This window comes from Neoarius graeffei, chromosome 11 (assembly GCF_027579695.1).
Source record: "Neoarius graeffei isolate fNeoGra1 chromosome 11, fNeoGra1.pri, whole genome shotgun sequence".
NCBI lineage: Eukaryota > Metazoa > Chordata > Actinopteri > Siluriformes > Ariidae > Neoarius > Neoarius graeffei.
In genome coordinates this window covers 45,403,743-45,427,328 of record NC_083579.1, presented here as the reverse complement: position 1 = coordinate 45,427,328, position 23,586 = coordinate 45,403,743, and the positions used below count along the sequence as shown (strand labels likewise).

Below are 23,586 nucleotides of genomic sequence, written 5' to 3'. Positions count from 1 at the left end.
CACTGCTGCAGTGCGTTATAGCTGGAATTGAACATCAACCTCTTAAGTTGTAAACACGCTCCCTGATATACAGTACCAGTCACAATTACATACACACATCATTCACAGGTTTTTTTTTTAAAACTATTTTCTATGCCGTAGAACAATACTGAAGACACCAAGACTGAAATCCATCCGTGTTGTTTACCAGCTGGGAGGTCCGCATCGTGAAATACCGTGACCGAGGTCTTGAAAGTACTGAGCGAGGCCCTCTGGGCCGAGGTCAGTATTCAAGGCCGAGGTCACGGTATTTCACCATACAGACCGACCTTAAGCTGGTAAATATTTATTTTTTTCTTTACCAAATTCTAACAGAAAACGAGAGCGCCCGAAAGGGAAAACCGAGACGAGCCGCAATTTTGAATCCTCATTCACGGCTGTAATGCAAATGGCTTCCTCCTCGGTATACAAGTGCACTTCCATGGCAGGAAAAAAAAACTACATTTTGCCACCTATGTAGTCCCCTATTTATACAAATACGAGTCATTCAGGATTCAGCCATGTTTTTGCTCGGCATTAGCAAGTCAGAGGTTTTTAGCTTTCTCCTGAAATGTTATGTTTTATTTCTTCTTCCTCAGGGTAGTAAAACTCACTTTTGCTGTGAACTAGGGATGGTGAAAACTTAAAAAAAAAAAAAAAAAATCTTGACCGACCACCAAGCCTCATTAGCCGGTTAAAGTCGGTTAACCTAAGCGTTTAAACAGGGATGCAAACAGCACACCTTTTCCACGGCTGAATCGTGCAGATCCGATTTTTTTTTTTTAGGGGGGCGTTAGAGTGTCTGAATAATTTCATCAGAGTAAATTCTGTATTAAAATTACTAAATAAGCAAATGCTGTTACAGTCCATGAAACATAGGAAGTATGAAGAAAACAGCAAATCAGAAAGCTGCGCACATTTTCGCAGAAGCTACGCAAACGTGCGCAGCTTTCTGATTTACTGTTTTCTTCTCATACTTCCTATGTTTCATGGACTGTAACAGCATTTGCTTATTTAGTAATTTTAATACAGAATTTACTCTGATGAAATTATTCAGACACTCCAACGCCCCCCTAAAAAAAAAAAAACGGATCTGCACGATTCAGCCGTGAAAAAGGCGCGCCGTTTGCATCCCTGTTTAAAATTCTAGAATTGGAATTATTAGAATCTATTCTAAATCTAACCGCGAGCATCTGCACATTCAGTCCCAGTCGCTGCCCTCCACTCACATTACCTTTTCTACAGCGCGAAACATTTAGGCCAAGTTTACATTAGACCGTATCCGTCTCGTTTTCTTTGCGGACGCTCTGTCCGTTTACATTAAAACGCCTGGAAACGCCGGGAAACGGGAATCCGCCAGGGTCCACGTATTCAATCCAGATCGTGTCAGCTCCGGTGCTGTGTAAACATTGAGAATACGCGGATACGCTGTGCTGAGCTCTAGCTGGCGTCTCATTGGACAACGTCACTGTGACATCCACCTTCCTGATTCGCTGGCGTTGGTCATGTGACGCGACTACTGAAAAATGGCGCTGACTTCCGCCTTGTATCACCTTTCATTAAAGAGTATAAAAGTATGAAAATACTGCAAATACTGATGCAAATACTGCCCATTGTGTAGTTATGATTGTCTTTAGGCTTGCCATCCTTCCACTTGCAAGTGGTAAGTGACGCACATGCCCGATATGCACTGAGATCACACACACAGCGGCTCAGTCCCGAATCACTGCTCGTGCGCTTCACTCGCGCACTCTGTGAGCTGCGCAGGGCCGGAGTGCGCACCCTCCAGAGGGCACTCGCTGTTCAGGGCGGAGTGATTTGGAACGCAGGATGCCTGCGGAGCCGAGCTTATCCGTGTATTGGCGTTGCTGTGTGCACGCGAATCGTTTTAAAAACGTTAATCTGATGATCCACTGATACGGTCTAATGTAAACCCCACCTTAGTCAAACGCCGCACTGATGTCGAGGGGTTTGTATCGGAGCGGAGGACAAATGGCTCCAGCTTAGAGACAGTTTCAGTTGGCCATGATGGCGTTGAAAATAAAGTCAAGTGCTAGAAGTACATAACATTCAGTGATGGGAATAACGGCGTTAAAATAAAGGCTGTTATAACGCCGGGTAATCTAATTAATTAGCTACAATCGTTATAACGCCGTTACCAATATCAACACGCCGTAACTGCATGGTATTGAAGTTGCTCTGAAGCCGTCACCGACTTGGCTCACAGACATAAAAGCTGTGTTTGTCGCTCCCCCTCCAGACACCGCTGTCAGTTCATTCTCTCCCCTTCCCTCCAAAAGTCGGCATCTGCGCCTTTAGTTTGTGTGGAGAGATATGATCTGCAATAACATGCATTGTTGGCTACAGACCGAAACTTTCAGAATGCACTGGCCAAGGCAGGACTAAACTCCATGTGCCTTCGAATAATAATTAAAAAAAAACCAGAATAGTAATTTGTAAGCTAAAAAGCCTGTGTCTACACTTTTCTTTCGCCGAGTGGCAGCTGTCTTCAACTGGGGCAGGAGGGCGGGACATGACTGAATGGGTGTTTCTGATTTGTCAGCTGTTGTCCTTACACCGCATGGCGTGCCCCAAGCGTTTACAACACAGAATTCCAGGTTCTCCGCTCCAAAATTGGCAGCTTCAAAACGACTGTTTTTTTTTTTTTTTAACCGACAACCAAAAAAAAAATAAAAAATTAACCGGTTGACGTTGATTCGGTCAACCATCGGTCAAACGGTCATCAGTTAACATCCCTACTGTGAAGACTGTCGTTATCGCTATCCATGCTGTAAAATTAATGCTATTCTCCTGAGAAATGCAAAAATAAATGTTGACAAAAATTGCTACCATGTTGTTTGTTGTTGTGAATGAGCGAGTCGCCAGAGGTCCGTAACCGGGGCCCGTACTGTAGGATACGGACCCGCTCGCCAGCCAATCAGAGCACGGGATTTGATGGAAACCGCACTGCGAAAAAAATAAATGGAATTATGTTTTAACGTTTTAGATTCTTCAGCGTAGCCAGCGTTTACCGTGACGACGCTTCACACACTACTGGCATCATCTTAACCAGCTTCATGAGGTCGTCACCTGGAATGCTTTTCAATTAACAGGCAAAAGTTAATTAGTGCAATTTCTTAGCCTTCTTAATGCGCTTGAGATCAAACAGTAAATAAAGAATAAAAACACAGTAAATAGCTCTATTCCACAACTGTAGTAATCCATATTATTAGCCTGGCTAACGCGACTGCAAAGCTCTCCGAGCTATTGGTCTGGCCAAGACATTAAGTCCAACCGTTTCCCAGAGCCCGTGGTTGACCCGCCTCCCTGAAATGCCTCAGTTTGCTACTGGTCGAAGCCAGAAAAGGCTGTGACGAAGCTTAAACCAATCGCATCACTCTTTCCTCTGATGTATGCGACGCGACGGGGCTAACTGGTAGATTAAACTCTTTCCGAAGCCGGTCGGGAGCAAGGCGAAAACGGCCTTCCTTTCAATAAATACCTCCAGGGCTGCTCTTTGCTCCGTTTTCAATGAGAACTTCCCGTTGAATGCTTTCAATACAGCATCTATGCGTAATAGACGCGGAAGCGTGAATGAAGCGCTTCCGGCATAGATTCTGTAAACAATCTATGGCTTCCGGTCGCAGTTCTACTACGTCAGTGCCTTGAACACGCCTCGACCCAGGGCCGTTGGAGATGCTCAAAGTTGATTGGTTCCCGATTTTTCGGGAGCTTGGAAGAGCTGTAGATAGCTTGCCTGGCCAGACTACGCTCGCAACAGGCCCTCGTGTTGCGTCACGCTTAGGATGGGCGGGCCCAGGCTACCATATTATGTCAAGAGCCGCTCAATTAAGGAAACAGAAACGACATCCATCATTAAGACATGGTGTCTTTTTTTAATTAATACAAATAAATACATACAACTGAATTAGAAGGTGTCCAAACTTTTGACTGGGACCGTACCAAAAACTAGCGTGCGATATTGTGCTGGTGTCCTAACCAGAAGTTTTCCAGAACGTTCTTCCCAGAGTTCACACGTGACTGAATGGAAATCTAATAATGAGGCAAAAAGTCAACAACTAATTTTGTACACTACGATCTTTAACAAGGCACCATTAGCTCATAAGTGGGTCAGTCCATGAAATGATGTTACTTTTCATTGGTCCGGGTTTACATAAATCATTTCATCTTGAATTTCCATGATTTAAAGAAATATTTAGCAGATTATCCATAAATATTGTTTGAAGAAATAAAATAAATTTAAAAAATGAAGTTTTCTTTTGAAATAAAGAAATGTGAAACATTTTCTTCCCCTGTGACTGGACACGGACGACACGTTTTTTTGTGACATGGAATATTTGCTGACTTTGAGCTTAAATAAACCTTCATTACTTTCTGAGAATTTCAATAAAATTAGTTTCATGGTACTTGCAATTTAGTTTTACACTCGCATAATAAAGTTAAGAAGGTTCTATAAACTATTTAGCTTCGAATTCATCCACTAAAAATAGGTTGTGAACGTAACATTGTGGTGTCCTACCGTGTTACGTTAGAAACCAGGCTTATAAAAAAAAAATGATAAAACGAGTTGAAATCATGATTGATGTTTTTAATATAAAGAAGAATATACTATAAAACAATGTAGGTAGAAAGAAATTTAAACAAATGGCAATAAAAGAAATTATCGATGTTTGTTTTTTCTCACATCCTAACTTAGCGTCCACTCACTTCCTGGTTCGTTCACAACCTGCGAGACCTATTTACTCAATCTAGGTCAGCTGAACTGACGCGAGAGAACTTCTCGCGGGATCTCACACACCACAACACGTGCTCTAGAGAAGTGCAGATACAAGTGTGACTAAGTAAAGTCATGAATTCAATAATCTCATTTACCCCGTATAGGATGAAACTGTTTCCTGTTAATGACTTATTGTTCAAATCTTCGAGATTTTATGAAGTTTGTGAAATAGTGGTATTTCATATTTTCAGTGTTTATGATGTTGAACTAATATTTCTAATGAATTCTTATTCAGTGTTAAAAGTAAGCAAATAAAAGCAAAAAATTGATTTTATCAATATTTTTCCTTTATTTTTAAAAGCTTGTTCATGCCCTTGTTACATTAGCAACCGGGTAAATATTTATGGATTTTATCATACATTGTAGAGCAGGACTTCTCTTAACAACTGTTATATTTTCTTATATGGTCAATGCTTCATGGAAATAAAAGTTGTTTTCAGTTGTAAATTGTTTTAAGTGACTCCCTCTAGGTCACATTTTGCTAACCCCATTTCATGGACTGACCCAAATGTCCTGCAGAAAGTTACCTTTTTTTAATATAAATATTTTTATCAGATTTTACAAGTAAGGCGAGAGAGAAACGGCATTTCGATTCTCCTACATGTCCTGGATATATAGTGAATTGACAAAAATCTTTGAATCTTGCAGAGTTCATCAGCATCACGTGGACTTGGTCGTGGTGGTTTCGAGAATGAATAGTTCGTGATACTGCTGTAGTATTGGTCATAAAGGAAAAAAATAAAATAAAATCCTCCCAGAATGACTTGTATGTGAATCCTCAAGCATGCGCAAGATTTCTTCTGGAATAAAATTCTGAGCTGGCGTTTTTTTTAGTTGAAACTGGTTTCATTGACACGTTGGTGTACTACGCGACATCCTTCTGCTCAGACTTTCATTCCAACACCACTGCATTCCGGGACTCTGAATCCAACATTTGCTCTCTGCATTACTTCAGTGTTGGATTTCCCACTGATAACACTCAATGCTGTTCAACGATGCTGAAGTGAAAAAAAAAAAAGTTCAGACTACTCGCAGGAATAAAGACAATCTGGGATCAATCTACAAATCAACCAACACGTATCACAAACATCTTAATACTGAACAAATATTTGCCAAAGGCGAAGCGAATATTGCTGAATAATAGCCGAGGGCAGATATTTACTGAGCCCAAGGCAGGCAACTGTTTTAAAGGATATGGGACATGAAACATGAATGCACGCTATATCAGTTTCTTTCCATTAAAAATATGAAATAATTGCATCAACAAATACAAAATTATCTATTAAATTCAGCAAAATCGTTATATTCGTGATGATTATATGGCATTTCTGCTTGAGCTCCGATATGCATATTTTACAACCGGAAGAGCCGCCGTCACGTGATCATACGTCACAAAAACTTTCGGGCACAGCACAAGCGGGTAGATGAATATGGAGAAGTGTGAATCGCGATGATGACGAATGCGACAAAATAGTTTTTGTGTCTTGGATGACAAGAAAATTGTTTCGTTTTTAGAGTGTTTAACGTACATTGAACATCATGGTGTATTGCGACCTCCCAGTCAGTCAGACGCGCTGTTGCTCCTGTTAGCAATGTAGCTAGGCTCAGCATGGCCAATGGTATTTTTTGGGGCTGTAGTTAGATGCGACCAAACTCTTCCACGTTTTTCCTGTTTACATAGGTTTATATGACCAGTGACATGAAACAAAGTTCAGTTACACAAATTGAAACGTGGCGATTTTCTATGCTATGGCAAGTCCGCACTATAATGACAGGCGTACTAACACCTTCTGCGCGCTTCGACAGCACATTGATACCTTCACTCAGTTGTACCATTATTTTTTTTTAGACAGGGCAGACGGACCAGGGCATTCGCCCGCCTGGCCGTGCCCGACGAGGAGCGCTCTCGGCTGGCTTGGGAGGCAGACGGCAGCCCCTCCTGGAAGTGTGGTTTTACCATGGGCCTCATGCGATAAGGATTAGTATTATAATTTTGGGTGTATCAATTATTGATTATCATAATTCTGACTCGTTTCGCCATTTTGAATGTTTTCATCTCGGACTCTGGAAGCATTGTATCTCAATCAATCTCGAAAAATATCAGCAAAAAAAAAAAAACTAGCTTGCAATGGACTTTAGCTAGATCTATGATGAACTTTCAATGTATGATACAAAAATAATACTTCTTTCAACAGATCATTAGCCTTTGAGCAGAATTGTTTTTAACTTACCAGGAAGTGTTATCGAGCCGACCGCTTTCAGTTTCATGGGGACTGAATGAACCCTCACTCTCAGAATCATCTGACCCGTCAGAGTAAAGACAAGATCTATGTTCATGTGAATTTCCAGCTATCGGTTTGAATTGATAGGGTCTAACTTCACATCTCTGTGAAACATCGGGAATGTCACTGTCGATGGTGTCCATTACGGTAACCTGTTTACATTAGATTCCCAAGCGCTGGCTCCTTGGAAAGTTTTTGTGATGTCACGGGTCACGTGACCGCTTAGCTAATTAACGAATCATTGTTTTACCCTGATGTATAAAAAAGTTGAATAATGTGATGATTTTCACATTTTTGACGCCCTGCAGTGATTTAGATGGCATTTCTTATGTCCTTTATACATAATTATGCCCAGAAAAAAATCCATGTCCCATATCCTTTAAGCCTAGGTCACAACCGGACGTACGATTTTTTGGCCGTGTGATTTTTGGCGTTTCCCAAATCGCTGCGGTTTTTTTTTGTTCGTGGAGAAAGACGCACGTTGGCCGTAAGTTTGTCTTGCAACCTGAAAAAAATGTAAGCGCCCGTAGAGTTTGTTTGACATGACAAAGAACCTCTGCGGCCGGTCTGCGGCTTGAAAATCAGCACGTCACACGTGCATCCTCCGTGTGTTTCTTGCGTTTTTTGCACGTAGACCGGACGTAGGAGCACGTACGGCCGGTTGTGACCGAGGCTTTAGTACAATTACACAGGCGATTATTTAAAAGTAAGTTGTATTTAAAAAAAAAAAATTTCAAACTTCAAAAGCGGCATGTAAACGTAATAACGACGTGTCACAGACTGTCACTTATCTATGTGACTCACATAAAATACTCACATCATCTGTAGCCGCTTTATCCTTCTACAGGGTCGCAGGCAAGCTGGAGCCTATCCCAGCTGACTACGGGCGAAAGGCGGGGTACACCCTGGACAAGTCGCCACGTCATCACAGGGCTGACACATAGACACAGACAACCATTCACACTCACATTCACACCTACGGTCAAATTAGAGTCACCAGTTAACCTAACCTGCATGTCTTTGGACTGTGGGGGAAACCGGAGCACCCGGAGGAAACCCACGCGGACACGGGGAGAACATGCAAACTCCGCACAGAAAGGCCCTCGCCGGCCACGGGGCTCGAACCCGGACCTTCTTGCTGTGAGGCGACAGCACTAACCACTACACCACCATGCCGCCCACATAAAATATTTTGTTTTGAAATCTTTAAAATAAATCATGATTCCACCTTACTTTTGAATAGTTTTAGTCCCAACTTCGTAGCATCTTTAGTGCTTTTAGGAGCAGCATTTTCTTTCATAATTAGTAATTCTTCCTCACTTACGGTGACGAAGCAATTGACCGCCGTTTCGCCGAGTCACTCGAGGCGGTTATCAAGAAATAGTCTGAATTTCTCGACCAATCAGTGCGTGCTATTTCCTATAATCACCTCTGTGTTGATACTAAAAATATTTAATGTGTTCCAGGTGGAGGCTTCCTTGTGTGAGCGCGTGACCTGAAATGTCACAAGTTTAAAATCCCATGACTGCCAGAGAAACACTGCTGGGATTCTTGGACTGGATTCTGCCATGATACTAAATGGGCAATACACTCAGAAATAAATCACTTGTCTTCATCACTGACGTGGTACCATCAAGGGTACATCTTTCACACCTTTAGTAGGAGTCTGTTACACCGGGATCAGACTGCATAAATTCATCCCGACACCAGCAACATGATGTTGACGTGGCCGACAAAATTTCCAGCGCAGGGCCTGAGCATGAACACTGGGAACAATGAATGGGCTTTGTAATCGGAGAGCAGCAATGTGGCATCCAGGACACCCTGACGAAAAACCTAGCACGTCAGAATTGCTGGTATTTTCACGCCTAGTTTAACAACTCCGACGACGGACAATTTCTTGACCCTCCTTCCCTGTCTACGCCCAAGAACGTGAACGATGACCGGTCAGGGTCAAACTTGCAGTGCTGCCAGTCTCCCAACCAAGACATGGCAAGAATTTATGGCACTAATCTGACACGGTGACCATCATAAAAGACAAAAATATCATGTAGTCTGATCCTGGCATCACTTCTGAAAGAGCGAGTTGTGTCCCTGTAATGATCTGTTCGAATACAGCTTTAAATGTGGTCCAATTAGTACTTTAAACATATTATATTTACATTTCCAGATGAACAAGATGTACAGTACTGTGCAAAAAGTCTGAGGCACCCTATTTTTTTCATACAATCTTCGTTATAGATTTCCATTTTATGACTTCTACAATATCGAGTCAGTACAAAAACATCTGCGTTCCAAGCGTTCGTTTTCCAGCACAAAATTAAATGCTACAAGCTTTTTTTTTTTTTTGTATCTGAGCAGCATATTACATAAGAGAGCACTTTTCAGATTAAAAAAAGAAAACATAATAAAGGCTGCTGGGTTTTGGTGCAAAATGAAGAAGCGAGTGTGGCAGTCAAAGCGTCCAGAAGAACTGTGGCTGGTTCTGTAAGATGCTCAGTAAAACCTACAGCTCATTTCCTTATCAAACTGCACTCACTGTACCTGAGACTTTTTTTTTTTAAAGCAAAGGGTCGTCTTATACCAAATATTGACTTGCATTTATTATGGCTTACTGCTGTTTATAGTCTTAGAGTGGCAGCTACAATTATCGACAGTCCATAATTAAGACACCTTTTCAGATTTACCAATAAAAAAAAAAAAATCAATTTTATAAAAAGGTGAGTTTCAGTTACAACAGTTATTATTGGTTAATTAAATCAATCGGAAGACCCGCCTCACCCTTTGGTCTTGCCTGATGACAGCTCGTTACCCGATATGGAATTTTTTTTTCACCACAATCAGCAATTTGAGGAAAACCCAGACGTCATCATCGCAGGTGAGCATGGTGGAAAGATCATGGACATGTTTTTACTGATCAGATTCACCAATATTTCATGATCTCCTTGTTTCTTACTCTTTCATTTGACAGTCGCCATTTTGTATCTAAACGTGCGTTTGAGAAGTCACGTGAGGTGTCGATAATAGTGATCACTTTCACCGGTGTCCACCATTATCGACACCCTGTGGAATTAAGTGACATTTACAACTGTTATGGATCGATCTTTGTGTAACATTGTTGAAGTAGATGAAGTACTTTAAAAAATAATAATAAAAATTAAAAAAAGTGCTGTGATTTATAATTTTTTTTCCCTGATTCATAACAGAATGGAATGTTTAGTGTATTTGGAATCGGATTGCAATAAATAGTAGACCAGAATTTAATTCCTAGCATGTAAAGAATTACATGCTTGAAATATTCAGATTTTTCTATTCAGAAATTTTTTTTTATTTGCAGTTTGTTGTAAAGATCTACCACATATTACAATAATCAGTAAACATTTTATAGTTTGGTTCGAGGAACGATATGCGACCTTTGACCAGGAATTTAATGCGGTTACAATGTCAATCGCCTGTTGACATTTATTGGTAAACTATAAAACTAGAAATTAACAACAACGAATGATTAACAAAATGTGATCTACAAAAATGCTTAGAAAGTGGAACTAAAAGATTGACAGGTTAAACACAGCTCATTTGCTTACAAACATCAGAATTATTTCCTCATTTACATAAGCACCATCAATATATTTATATTATATAATACATATAAAACAAATTTAAAAAAAAACACATACCCTTTTTTTTAAATCAATCATCTGGATGTCGATAATTGTGGAACACTATCGATAACTGTAGACAAAGGTGTCGATAATCGTGGAACGGTGTCACATGATCCGATACACGACGTAATCACGAATCAACTTTTTTCCCCCCAGTGGAAGTCTGAGTAACTATTCATGCGCAATTTACGTATTGAGTCTTTTCTACTTTTGCAACGGCCAAAAGATCATTCAGCTGTCGATAATCGTCGCCGCCGGTTGAGTATTTAACGCTGAAACATTTGATTTTATTATTTTTAAGCCATTTTTGGTCTACAGCATTTCTTGACACGTGCCTAAGACTTCTGCACAATACTGTACATCTACACTAAAAGGTAGAAGAGATGGACCCTAGCGACAAGAAAAAAAGAAAGAAAAGCACAACTTTATTCATCTCACACACTTGTGAAATTTCCTCTCTGCATTTAACCCATCTGAAGCAGTGAACACACATGTGAACAATGAGCGCGCACGCATACCCAGAGCAGTGGGCAGCCATGCTAACAGCGCCCGGGGAGCAGTCGGGAGTTAAGGCCTCTGCATGCTCTTGCGACAAGGCTTTCGCAGATAGCTTTTCGCAGACAGTTGTAATTTATCGTTGAGCGAGGAGTAATAGGCGTGCGCGATGTTATTCACCGCCACAAAGCAAGGGGGCACGAAGTCGCTAGGAGTAGTTGGTGGGTGTGGTTAGTGGAGTGTTTATCCTCCAGTTACTTATAATGACTAGAACTGGAGTCGTAGAGATGTACGTACTTCCTCACTTCCTCGATCAACCGCTCTTCGTGCTGCTCCATCTTCGCTTGTGTTTTTAAAAATGCCGATCGTGAAAACAAAAAACGGGGAAAGTAGGGAAGCGGAAGTGCGTGTACAGCGGATGTAGAGTGGACCAATCAGAGCCCTCTTGTCTGCAAGGCTTCTGCGGTGGTCACAATTTTTGGGAGGTGCGCGCAGAGCGTCTGCAAAGGTGGGGGGGGCCTACGCACATGCTATCTGCGACACCGTCTGCGAGGACTGGGTTGTCAGCATAAATTGGCCTTTAGAGGCCTCACTCAAGGGCACCAAGGTCATCCTGTATTAACCGTTTAAAAGTTTGGGGTCACTTTGAAATGTCCTTATTTTTGAAAGAAAAGCACTGTTCTTTTCAGAGAAGATCACTTTAAACTAATCAGAAATCCACTCTATACATTGCTAATGTGGTAAATGACTATTCTAGCTGCAAATGTCTGGTTTTTGGTGCAATATCTCCATAGGTGTATAGAGGCCCATTTCCAGCAACTCTCACTCCAGTGTTCTAATGGTACAATGTGTTTGCTCATTGCCTCAGAAGGCTAATGGATGATTAGAAAACCCTTGTGCAATCATGTTAGCACAGCTGAAAACAGTTGAGCTCTTTAGAGAAGCTATAAAACTGACCTTCCTTTGAGCAGATTGAGTTTCTGGAGCATCACATTTGTGGGGTTGATTAAATGCTCAAAATGGCCAGAAAAACGTCTCGACTATATTTTCTATTCATTTTACAACTTATGGTGGTAAATAAAAGTGTGACTTTTCATGGAAAACACAAAATCGTCTGGGTGACCCCAAACTTTTGAACGGTAGTGTAATGCCGCTTTTCCACTACCAACGCGGCTGAGTCATGCCGTGCTGAGTCAGGCTGAGTCAAGCTGAGTGGGGCTGTTGGAGTTGCATTTCGACTACAACCGCGCTGAACCGTGCTGGCTGGAAGTGGGTGGACACATTGGGTGGAGTTAGCGAAAGTGGGTGGACGTCACGTGATGTCATTAGGCGGCGCAAACAGTGACATCAGTGAGCTTTTAAGCGGTAGTCTCACAACCCGGATAGTAAACAATAAACATGGAGGACATGGAGTCGTTAGTGTTGCTGGTCTTGGTGCTGTGGCTTGTTGTCACCGACAACGCCAACAGATACTGGCAAGAGCGTATAGATGAGGCGAGGCGCATAAGGCTTCAGAAACTCTCGTAATTCGTAATTCTTCTTCTTCCGGGTTTATGGTGTTTACAGATCCCAGCATGCTCGCGGGGCGTGTGTGGACACTCCTCCTCACCAATCAGTGCACAGGGGAGTGTCTGCTCACACCCTGAGCCCCACTCGCTTCGGCTCGCTTCAGCCCTACTCCAAAACTGTGCGAGTTTTGGGTGCTAAGCAGGGCTGAAGCGAGCCGAGTCGTGCTGCTCTAAGGTCGGGCTGAAGTGAGCTGAAAAAGGGTAGTGGAAAAGGGCCATAACCTAACCTGCATGTCTTTGGACTGTGGGGGAAACCGGAGCACCCGGAGGAAACCCACGCGGACACGGGGAGAACATGCAAACTCCGCACAGAAAGGCCCTCACCGGCTGCTGGGTTTGAACCCAGAACCTTCTTGCTGTGAGGCGACAGTGCTAACCAATACACCACATATAAAGTCCCCCCACACACACACCTCATGAGTAAACTAACAAACAATGAATTTCCAGTCCAGAAACATGGCTGGTGTTGGGGGAAGTGAAGAGGATTCAAAAGGCCCTGCTTTAATATAAAGGAGCACAAGGGTACGCTTGGTAATTACAATCATCTAGAAAAGTCAAAAATTATGAAAATCAATTAATTAAGCAGAAATCACTGGTTCCTTTGCTTGACAAAATAGACAGAAATAGCTCGAGTTCAACCAGGTGTCAGGGATCAGTAACCATGGTATTGGTATTAATCCACAAAGTCATTAACTCCTACAAGACAGAAAGAAAATGATGAACGGGGTGATAAAGCGTCCCTGGGTCACTCACTCTTCTGGACCACAGCAGCCTGGCTTTAACGCCTAATTTACAAAGTAAACAGTGATTATACTGCAGCTCCTCCAGAGCACAGAACAGGGCTGGAGTGTCTGAAGGACAGAGATCACCACCAGGCCATCAGGGTTAGGAACACAAAGCAGGGAATATTTAAAAAGAGAAGAAAAACCCTGCTGTACCACAAATCTCTCAGAGTAAACACAAACCAGTCTCTCTGGTGTGTTTGGGGGTTTTAAACTGGGCCCCAGTTTGGAGAAACAAAAGGTTTGAACACCAGCCTTTTGTAGACAAAACAATTTGGGGGAGAAAGAACGAAAAAGTTTGGTTAAACACTTCTTATTCTTATAATAATTAGAATATTATTATTTTCCAGGTGTGTGTAAAAGCAGGCAGACCGCAGTGATGGGTGAAGCTAACAACAAGCGGATTTGATAGAAAGAAAAGAAAGAAAAGAATGATGCAGCTGGAGCGACGTTCAAACACGGTGAGTGAACCAAAAACAAACATTTATTTATTCAGAGCAAAATTAAACCCCAAACCCAGTCCTGTCGGGTGGAAAGGAAAAGCCATATCCGCATCCCTGTGTTTAAAGTGCTGCTGCTGCTTTACTCACCTCCCTCTCTCTCTCTCGCTCTCTCTCCAACAACAGCTGCCCTGCATGAGAGAAATACTAAACAGCACTTCCTCTCCGCTCCGAAACACAGCCGCACACCGCCGTCCTCACCCAAACCCATCGACTGACTGCTGCTCCACCGCATTCACACACAAACACCGCGTTTTGCTCGCTGTACAAGTGAAAAGTTTGCTCCGAAGTTGCCACTCGGTCCAGCTGCACCGTGCAGCTCGTTACTGAGGCATTATGAGATCACCGCGCGGTGCCCGGTCCCGCCCCCTATCCGAGTATCGCGAGAAGTGCTCCGAGAACAGGATTACACCGGAAACTGAATGGATTTTATTAATTTATTTTAATTTTTTTTAAGATTAGACAATACAACAAAACAGTAAGAACAAGTAAAAGACAAAATGACAGACATTCCAAAGGCATAAATAAAAAAATATATATTAAAAAAAACAGTGGTGATAAGATACACTATATTGCCAATATACACACTACCGTTCAAAAGTTTGGGGTCACCCAGACAATTTTGTGTTTTCCATGAAAAGTCACACTTTTATTTACCACCATAAGTTGTAAAATGAATAGAAAATATAGTCGAGACGTTTTTCTGGCCATTTTGAGCATTTCAGCCCCACAAATGTGATGCTCCAGAAACTCAATCTGCTCAAAGGAAGGTCAGTTTTATAGCTTCTCTAAAGAGCTCAACTGTTTTCAGCTGTGCTAACATGATTGTACAAGGGTTTTCTAATCATCCATTAGCCTTCTGAGGCAATGAGCAAACACATTGTGCACATCCTGGTGCCCTGTGTCTGGTCGGAGTTTTATCGCACCCGGCGGCGGCCATATTGGAAGTCAAACGTCGCTGTCGTTGCTCAGCGAAGCAAAATGCCGAATACGTGTGTTATTCAGTGCATTTACATGCACATAGAGAAAATCGAATTTCTGCCGTAGCTCGTCTGAAATCGAAGCTCTAAATGGCATGTAAACACCTTAGCTAGGCTGAAATTGAATCGAACTTGATTTCTCGCAATCGAGCTACACGACCTAGATTATGCGATAGTGCATGTCAACCCTATCGACCTACGCAGTCCAGCTACTTACTTCAGCACTGCCCCTTCCGGAAGTGACGAGTGACGAGACCACAAGCGGGAAACACAACAGCCTCGGTCGGAAAAAAAAAAAAACAGCTTAGGTCGGCATGACACTTCAGCTTAGCCGCCCACTTTATTAGGAACACTTCTGTTCATACATACAAAACTACAAACACTTCTTAGAGTTTAGAGTTTATTTTATTTTTAAAAGGGACAGTGCACAAATTAAACATTATCCTTGCGGTAAGGACAGATGTCTGTCCCAGGTTATAGCAGTACATGCTAATTTCCGCCTGTAGTCCCTTCGTTTATACTCTTGAATAACTCTTCTTCATGACGACAACCGGAAGTGTACCAACACGATGGGGCGTGTAGTGCCACCTGTGGCTCGGGTGCACAATGCACCTCATAACAATAGCTCGATTTAAACACTGTGCATGTAGGATTGGATTTCTCTGGCACCCTGCTGGGCCCCTTTGCTCGATTACTGACAGTAGCTCGATTTGGATGTGCATGTAAACGTAGTGACTGGCTGTAGTAACCGAGGGGAAAAGGGTGGCAAAAGCTTCCACAGACTCCCTAAAGTCGTGACAAACCCGGGAATTGCAGCACAGGAGAAAAGCGAGCGGAGGAGACGACAGTGGTTGGCTGCCATTAACCGATCAAATTTAGGACAACTTGACTGTATCCGGATTTGTTCTGATCACTTTGTGACAGGTAGGTTAAATTGTCTTGAACTTCATAGTTACTAAAATAAATGTGGTACAAACTATTATCTTTTCTATGTACTTTCAGCAATGATTAATGGATATATTTGTCACATTAGGTAGCTTATGTCTACTGCAGTGCATTGTTGCATCAAATGGCATTTAAGATCTAGGCCTAGTAATGTTTATGTACACATGCTGTTAGTACAAGTTACATACTAGGCCTACATTTTATTCACTGACTAAAATAATTGATAATAATGCGGCAACAAGCTGGGGTCAGCTTTCCATTCCTTCTCACTAACAGTGTATGGATCTACATTCCCAATGAAACGTACCTTCTCAGCATAACGCTCCCGTGCCTGCTCATCCAAACTTTCACAGTAGTGCTCCATCACTTCAGATGTCTAAATTCTTTAAAAATCAAAGCTTCTAAGCCCTCTAACGCGGAAACGAATCGGTGAATGTGTACTCTATGATGTGTCTATGATGTGTACTCTATGCGCGCTCTGGAGCGAGTGACTTCCAAGATGGCCGCGCCGACCGCTTACAGTAATGCTTTTATGGCTGAGGACTACAGTTGTCTTGCTAACTTTAGGACTGCAGTTATCATGAACAGTTTTGCACTCAAGTTTCCATCAATGAAGAGTTTATAACATCAACGAAACTGTCCTCATGTTAAAGTGCCATTCCACCATTGGATGTATTCTTTGGCATAAAATACAATATATTTTGACAACATATATAAATGATATCACTAGATAGAGAAACCTTTTAGCTTCAAAATGATATATCAAACATAATTTTTTGACAACGACAAGTATATTAATTTTGCGACCAAAGTCACCTACCCTTTTAATTTCCGCGCGTGATGTCATCGGCAGGTTCCCCTTCTTGTGTACCACGTGATGTGGCACATATTATCAGCAATGGCGGATAGAACGCGATAAAAATAATACCAATAAATCTAGCTAACTGAAAGATTAACTCAATTTTTCGCAATTTTTTTGGCCCCCATATACGAGGAGAAATGACTCTCTCACTTTGGGGGTTTCCTGGTCTAAAAATAGACCGACACGTGGTACACAAGAAGGGGAACCTGCCGATGACATCACGTTTCACTACCACGCGGAAATTAAAAGGGTAGGTGACTTTGGTCGCAAAATTAATATACTTGTCGTTGTCAAAAAATTATGTTTGATATATCATTTTGAAGCTAAAAGATTTCTCTGTCTAGTCATGTTGTCATAAAATATATTGTATTTTATGCCAAAGAATACATCCAATGGTGGAATGGCACTTTAAAACTGTTAATATTATAGTCAGGCTGTCTGTTGTTGCCCAAATGAGGATGGGTTCCCTTTTGAGTCTGGTTCCTCTCGAGGTTTCTTCCTCATGTCGTCTGAGGGAGTTTTTCCTTGCCACCGTCGCCACAGGCTTGCTCATTGGGGATAGATTAGGGATAAATTAGCTCATGTTTTAAGTCGTTCAAATTCTGTAAAGCTGCTTTGCGACAATGTTTATTGTTAAAAGCGCTATACAAATAAACTTGACTTGACATTGTACCATTAGAACACTGGAGTGATAGTTGCTGGAAATGGGCCTCTATACACCTATGTAGGTAAAGTAAAAGTAACTTTATTGCTCTCCCGAGGGAGAAATTTAGCTTAGAGTCAGAGAACATTGCTGCATCAAGAAAGGGACACAAATACACATCTAATTAACTCAAAGAACATATGTGCAATCCGGCATTTTTGCTCCAGGTGAACTGGGCAAATTAAAAATCCTAACTTTGATACATACAAACAATTCAAACAAGTACCATTAATACATTCATACATACATACATACATACATACATACAAACATACCTACCTAACATCCACTCAAATAATATCCATCCATACATACCTATCCATACATCCAATCAATAACATCTATACATTCTTAGATATCTCACAAAAATTAATACCATTCCTACAGTCATATATAAATTACATTCATACATTTCCATACATGTACAAAAGAACCATAGTTCTAAATAACCTGTGCAAAATAGCCAAAGAAAGATAACACATTCTAGTCTTCCATCTATGCATACCTACACCATCCATTTATTAGCCCACATACATTCACCTCTGATCATTCAGAAACTTAATTGAAAGAGGGATGAATGAATGTTTATACCTGTTATGTTTACATAAAGGGACACTATATCTCCTCCCTGAGTGTAAAAGTATATATTCAGAATAAAGCACATGGGAACTGTCAGATAAAATACCTTTAGCTTGACTAATTACTGATTGCTCAAAAAGCTCCTGCGGATTCAGAGGAGCGGGAGTTCCCACGATCTTACCTGCTGTCTTAACCAAACTAAAAATCTGAGCCTTCGACTTTACTGTTAGATTTCCAAACAAACTGGAAATACCATAACGGAGAATTAATTCTATTGTTGCTCTGAAGAAAATCAACATGATATTTTTACAGACACCAAACAGACAAAGTCTATGCAAAAAATGGAGGCGCTGGTGAACTCTGGCACATACGCTAGACACCTGTGTTTTTGCACCAAAAAACAGACATTTAATAGAATTTAGCTAGAATAGTCATTTACCACATTAGCAATGTATAGAGTGTATTTCTGATTAGTTTAAAGTGCTCTTCATTGAAAAGAACAGTGCTTTTCTTTCAAAAATAAGGACATTTCAAAGCGACCCCAAACTTTTGAACGGTCGTGTAATTGTACCAAGTCTCAGCTGATGTTGTTTGATCAGAAACATCTTGAAGTCAAACCCAACATAACTTTAGCTAATTCAGTCTTAGATTATGTTAATCGATATAAATATCTTGGTCATATCATTGATAGTCATCTTAATGATGAAGAGGATATGAAAAGTAAACAGAGAGCTTTATACGGTCGAGGTAATTTACTTGCTAGAAAATTTTACTTTTGTTCAAATGCTGTTAAGGTCAAGTTATTCTCATCATATTGTAACGACATTTACTTATGTACTCTGTGGGTAAATTATCGTGTTAATTACAGAAATATTGTATGTGTTGCCTTCAATAATGTCCTTAGGGGCCTACTGAATTATAACCGCAGAAGCAGTGCTAGTCAGATGTTTGTTAGTAATGGCATTAAGTCTTATCAGGAATTACTAAGAACTGTTGTCTATAGTCTTAAAAAACGGCTTGAATATTCTGAGAACTTTTTTTGTTCATAGCATCATTCATTCTGATATTTGTCACGAGTCAAAATTAGTCACAAAATAGAAAAACCTGTTGTATGCTGGTCATCGTATGTCTTAACTATTCTGCTGTGATTTTTATACTGTTTTTTTTATTACAGATGCTAGTTAATGGCCTATCATGGTGCAATTCATGTGTTCTGTTTTTATTTCTATTTTACTGATTTTATATATATTTTATGCAATTTTATACATTTTATAATATTATGGACTGTACGGGGGCAGCATGGTGGTGTAGTGGTTAGCGCTGTCGCCTCACAGCAAGAAGGTCCTGGGTTCGAGCCCCGTGGCTGGCGAGGGCCTTTCTGTGCAGAGTTTGCATGTTCTCCCCGTGTCCGCGTGGGTTTCCTCCGGGTGCTCCGGTTTCCCCCACAGTCCAAAGACATGCAGGTTAGGTTAACTGGTGACTCTAAATTGAGCGTAGGTGTGAATGTGAGTGTGAATGGTTGTCTGTGTCTGTGTGTCAGCCCTGTGATGACCTGGCGACTTGTCCAGGGTGTACCCCGCCTTTCGCCCGTAGTCAGCTGGGATAGGCTCCAGCTTGCCTGCGACCCTGTAGAACAGGATAAAGCGGCTAGAGATGATGAGATGGACTGTACGTTGTCTGCATGTCTGAGATAAATAAATAAAATAAATAAAAGTATTTGCTCACCCATCCAAATTATCGGAATCGGGTGTTCCAATCACTTCCATGGCCACAGGTGTATAAAATCAAGCACCTAGACATGCAGACTGTTTTTACAGTTTGGAGCTGGCCCCTTCATCTTCTGACATGACTGTGCATAAAGCAAGGTCCATAAAGACATGGATGAACTTGACTGGCCTGCACAGAGTCCTGACCTCAACCGGATAGAACACCTTTGGGATGAGTTAGAGCGGAGACTGAGAGCCAGGCCTTCTCGTCCAACATCAGTGTGTGACCTCACAAATGCACTTCTGGAAGAATGGTCAAAAATTCCCATAAACACACTCCTAAACCTTGTGGACAGCCTTCCTAGAAGAGTTGAAGCTGTTCTAGCTGCAAAGGGTGGACCGACGTCATATTGAACCCTATGGATTAGGAATGGGATGTCACTTAAGCTCATATGTGAGTCAAGGCAGGTGAGTGAATACTTTTGGCAATATAGTGTGAATAAAATAATAAATAGAAATAAGTTTAAAGAAAGAAAAGGAGATATAAAACAGGGCAAATTGAAATGACAGATAATTTCACTTAATATAATTTGAATAAAATTGAATAGCTGATAAGCACTTAACCCAGCAGCCGGCGAGGGCCTTTCTGTGCGGAGTTTGCATGTTCTCCCTGTGTCTGTGCGGAGTTTGCATGTTCTCCCTGTGTCTGTGCAGAGTTTGCATGTTCTCCCTGTGTCTGTGCAGAGTTTGCATGTTCTCCCTGTGTCTGTGCAGAGTTTGCATGTTCTCCCTGTGTCTGTGCAGAGTTTGCATGTTCTCCCTGTGTCTGTGCAGAGTTTGCATGTTCTCCCTGTGTCTGTGCAGAGTTTGCATGTTCTCCCTGTGTCTGTGCAGAGTTTGCATGTTCTCCCTGTGTCTGTGCAGAGTTTGCATGTTCTCCCTGTGTCTGTGCAGAGTTTGCATGTTCTCCCTGTGTCTGTGCGGAGTTTGCATGTTCTCCCTGTGTCTGTGCGGAGTTTGCATGTTCTCCCTGTGTCTGTGCGGAGTTTGCATGTTCTCCCTGTGTCTGTGCGGAGTTTGCATGTTCTCCCTGTGTCTGTGCAGAGTTTGCATGTTCTCCCTGTGTCTGTGCAGAGTTTGCATGTTCTCCCTGTGTCTGTGCAGAGTTTGCATGTTCTCCCTGTGTCTGTGCAGAGTTTGCATGTTCTCCCTGTGTCTGTGCAGAGTTTGCATGTTCTCCCTGTGTCTGTGCAGAGTTTGCATGTTCTCCCTGTGTCTGTGCAGAGTTTGCATGTTCTCCCTGTGTCTGTGCAGAGTTTGCATGTTCTCCCTGTGTCTGTGCAGAGTTTGCATGTTCTCCCTGTGTCTGTGCGGAGTTTGCATGTTCTCCCTGTGTCTGTGCGGAGTTTGCATGTTCTCCCTGTGTCTGTGCGGAGTTTGCATGTTCTCCCTGTGTCTGTGCGGAGTTTGCATGTTCTCCCTGTGTCTGTGCGGAGTTTGCATGTTCTCCCTGTGTCTGTGCGGAGTTTGCATGTTCTCCCTGTGTCTGTGCGGAGTTTGCATGTTCTCCCTGTGTCTGTGCGGAGTTTGCATGTTCTCCCTGTGTCTGTGCGGAGTTTGCATGTTCTCCCTGTGTCTGTGCGGAGTTTGCATGTTCTCCCTGTGTCTGTGCAGAGTTTGCATGTTCTCCCTGTGTCTGTGCAGAGTTTGCATGTTCTCCCTGTGTCTGTGCAGAGTTTGCATGTTCTCCCTGTGTCTGTGCAGAGTTTGCATGTTCTCCCTGTGTCTGTGCGGGTTTTCTCCGGGTGCTCCGGTTTCCCCCACAGTCCAAAGACATGCAGGTTAGGTTAACGTGGGGCGGCCTTGGGCTGAGGTGCCCTTGAGCAAGGTGCTGAACCCCTGACTGCTGCCCGGGCACTTTGGTGTGGCTGCCCACTGCTCTGGGCGTGTGTGTGTGCACTGCTTCAGATGGGTTAAATGCAGAGGATGAATTTCACTGTGCTTGAAGTGTGTATGTGACGAATAAAGGTTTCTTCTGTTTTTTTTTTTGTTTTTTTTAAAGCGCTTTTTGTTGGATTCGATATGTGACAGAGACTCAAAATACATTTTTAATTCAATTAAAAATAATGGGAATGAGGGGGTTGCCTTGGACATCTTGACTTTTTATATATGGAATTTACGTAGTAATATAAAGAGATGAATTATGTTAAATCTATTATTGTACGAGAAAGTGCCAAAAATAATGATTTTTCTCATCAAAGTGATACTTGATCGTAGTTTTAGCGAAAAGAGAATTTCCCAAATCTTTCCAAAAGGTGATACAAAATGGGCATTTATAAAATAAATGGATAATACTTTATCTTCTTTACAAAAGGTACAGCTGTCATCGATATCAGAAAACCTGGAGATATATGCATTAGTAGGATAGATGTTATGTAATAGTTTAAGATGTAATTCTCTGATCTTGTTAGAAATTAAAATTTGAAATAGAACAAGCCAAGCTCTACTCCAGTTTATAACTGAATGGATCAATGGATGAGAAAGCTGAGCTGACGTAGTGTAACTTGAATACTCATTACACTACCTGCAGTGAAATAAGATAAGATGAGAAGTCTTTATTGTCATTGTCACTTTTTCAAAAGGTACAATGAAATTGAAGGTGCTCATGAGTTATAGAAAAAATAAAAACAAAAAGTATAAAAATAGTAAAAGTATACAGAATTGCACTGGTAAAATAGTATAAAACAGAATTGTATTATTAGTTCTATATGTACACAGATTTGCACTGAGAAGAATAAATACACACACACACACACACACACACACACACACAGTTAGGTCCATAAATATTTGGACAGAGACAACATTTTTCTCATTTTGGTTCTGTACATTACCACAATGAATTTTGAACAAAACAATTCAGATGCAGTTGAAGTTCAGACTTTCAGCTTTAATTCAGTGGGTTGAACAAAATGATTGCATAAAAATGTGAGGAACTAAAGCATTTTTTAAACACAATCCCTTCATTTCAGCGGCTCAAAAGTAATTGGACAAATTAAATAATTGTAAATAAAATGTTCATTTCTAATACTTGGTTGAAAACCCTTTGTTGGCAATGACTGCCTGAAGTCTTGAACTCATGGACATCACCAGACGCTGTGTTTCCTCCTTTTTAATGCTCTGCCAGGCCTTTACTGCAGCGGTTTTCAGTTGCTGTTTGTTTGTGGGCCTTTCTGTCTGAAGTTTAGTCTTTATCAAGTGAAATGCATGCTCAATTGGGTTGAGATCAGGTGACCGACTTGGCCATTCAAGAATATTCCACTTCTTTGCTTTAATAAACTCCTGGGTTGCTTTGGCTTTATGTTTTGGGTCATTGTCCATCTGTATTATGAAACACCGACCAATCAGTTTGGCTGGATTTGAGCACACAGTATGTCTCTGAATACCTCAGAATTCATCCAGCTGCTTCTGTCCGGTGTCACATCAATAAACACTAGTGACCCAGTGCCACTGGCAGCCATGCATGCCCAAGCCATCACACTGCCTCCGCCGTGTTTTACAGATGATGTGGTATGCTTTGGATCATGAGCTGTACCACACCTTTGCCATACTTTGTTTCCATCATTCTGGTAGAGGTTGATCTTGGTTTCATCTGTCCAAAGAATGTTCTTCCAGAACTGTGCTGGCTTTTTTAGATGTTTTTTAG

General features: G+C 41.6%; 1 protein-coding gene across 3 annotated transcripts in view; it reads right to left on the bottom strand.

Moving 5' to 3' along the window:
• Positions 1-14,442, bottom strand: part of LOC132894329 (signal-induced proliferation-associated 1-like protein 1) — a 138,950-nt gene extending 124,508 nt beyond the window's left edge. For all 3 annotated transcript variants that reach the window (XM_060934002.1, XM_060934005.1, XM_060934006.1), the window contains exon 1: positions 14,196-14,442. The gene's annotated coding sequence lies outside the window, so the exon portion shown is untranslated. The remainder of the gene's footprint in view (positions 1-14,195) is intronic.
• Between the last annotated feature and the right edge of the window lie 9,144 nt (positions 14,443-23,586).